The sequence below is a fragment of the Magnolia sinica genome, chromosome 8 (genome assembly GCF_029962835.1).
Source record: "Magnolia sinica isolate HGM2019 chromosome 8, MsV1, whole genome shotgun sequence".
NCBI lineage: Eukaryota > Viridiplantae > Streptophyta > Magnoliopsida > Magnoliales > Magnoliaceae > Magnolia > Magnolia sinica.
Window position 1 is genome coordinate 29,132,676 of NC_080580.1, and position 1,882 is coordinate 29,134,557.

General features: G+C 35.7%; 1 long non-coding RNA gene across 1 annotated transcript; it reads right to left on the reverse strand.

The window, feature by feature from the left end:
- Nucleotides 1-443: 443 nt before the first annotated feature.
- On the reverse strand, nt 444-1,626 carry LOC131253159 (uncharacterized). The gene is made up of 4 exons (XR_009174963.1): nt 1,565-1,626; nt 1,327-1,459; nt 830-865; nt 444-673 (listed from the first exon to the last, which is right to left on the reverse strand). It is a non-coding gene; the product is annotated as an uncharacterized LOC131253159 (long non-coding RNA).
- Between the last annotated feature and the right edge of the window lie 256 nt (nt 1,627-1,882).

Genomic DNA, 1,882 nt, shown 5'->3' on the forward strand with positions numbered 1-1,882 from the left:
AAGCTGGTGTTCATCAAGTCAGCCACACATCCTTCAAGTATAGATTGCTGGTAATTTACTCATACACGTGTAGTCCACATGATGAATGTATCTGCCAGACTTCAGGTCATGACTTGTTCACAGTGGACCCCACATAATGAATGGTTCAGGCTTTGCACGTCTATATTGGCATAAACAATGTGAAGTGCTTACAATTTCTCAGTATAAAATATGAGAAAGCTATTCGTAGATGGGCCATTCAAGAACCAAAAACAAGCATCACAATTGTTCCAACATTGCAGATTCAAAATGATAAGCACTTCACATTACATATTCATCACACTTCTTTTATTATTTTTTATTTTATTAGGTACAACAGATTCAAAATGCAACAAATTTATCGCTGATTTTTTAAATTAAAAAAAAAAATGCAATAAATGAATGAAGTGGATTAAGGTAATCTCTGTATAAAATAATTCTGTTATAAGTTTGCTAAATTCATTCGTAACAGTTTCTTATGTTCTCTGTCGATGCTTGCAATTTGGTTTTGGTATAAATCAAGTAAAAATGGCCTCTGAGCATACAATCTGCAAGTTGCCGCACACTTGTAGAAGTGGCAAGACATACCATGCTAGTGCAACTGTACACAAGTTGCTGCACGCTTGTAGAAGCTGGTTGAGAACAAGAAATCCATCTATTAAAAGAAGAAAACCCAATTCCCATAAGAATCCAAATCCCAAAAACCCTCGTCAAAACAACTCTAGATGTCAAGCAATCACATTGCTTACTATGAAATGTTATACATAGAAAATCAGCAACCAAGAATAATAAAACCAAAAGTGCTTCTTACCTAGGATCTTAAATCAATGGATCTTTCAATTTGTACCTGTGGAAAACATATATATTAAAAAAAAAAAAAAACCTTTAATTTTTGTGCAGGAATAACAACTATGAAGAATACAATTAGAGTATTCATGTTCACAAACAAGAATACAATTAGGCCTCCATGCATGCATGTCTCTGTATGCATTACAAATGTTTGAGTCTCTGTATTGACTTGCGCATGCATAAATAGATGTGCTAGAGTCTAGACTACTGTGTGATTCCCACCATCTTTTAAATGTTGACTAATCCGCGCTACACATGGCAGACATTTTTATCAATCCAGATTGTCTGAATCATGGGCCCCATTGCGAGTATGGGTAATCATGTGCTAGAGTCTAGGTCTTAATTGATGCACATGTATGCCCAGTCTACAACAGATGAGTCGCCACCATTCAAGAATGGCTGGAAAACACACAGCATTCTATCAGTAAATAAATACACAGAGATCTTCAGAGTACTGACCCCACCAGCTTCAGATTCAACAAAAGATGAAAAGCGTGGTTCACCATGAGATGGAACAGGAAATTCTGGTATAAGTGGCGGGGTGGAGATTGAAACTTTTCCCCCAAAGCGAGTCCTTGTCAATTCAACTACACTGCAAGAAAACAACTGGACTGCTTAGAAGGACATATCACAAAGCTGAGAATTAAAAAAGTATTTATCATTTTAAGAGGGAAATCTGAATCTGACCAATGCAAACCTGTGTATCAGTAAAATCTCCAACAGCGACCACAGCCATATTGTGTAAATGGTACCATCTATAAAATTGCTTGGACTGCTACAGAAGAAACTGTTCGAATCAATTTTTCAACCCAATAAGAACTACCAGCATAATGCAACCAACTAGAAAATTTATCACTACCATTATGCTTACTACTTTGCTTCTGATTTCTTTCTTATTGCTTGGTACCCCTATTTAAAGGGTTGTGAACTCGTTTTTATTAATCAATTAATTAATTTCGAATTTATTAGAATTTATTTCTATTTTCTGCTTTCTTTCCTCGTGGATTCGAGAAGT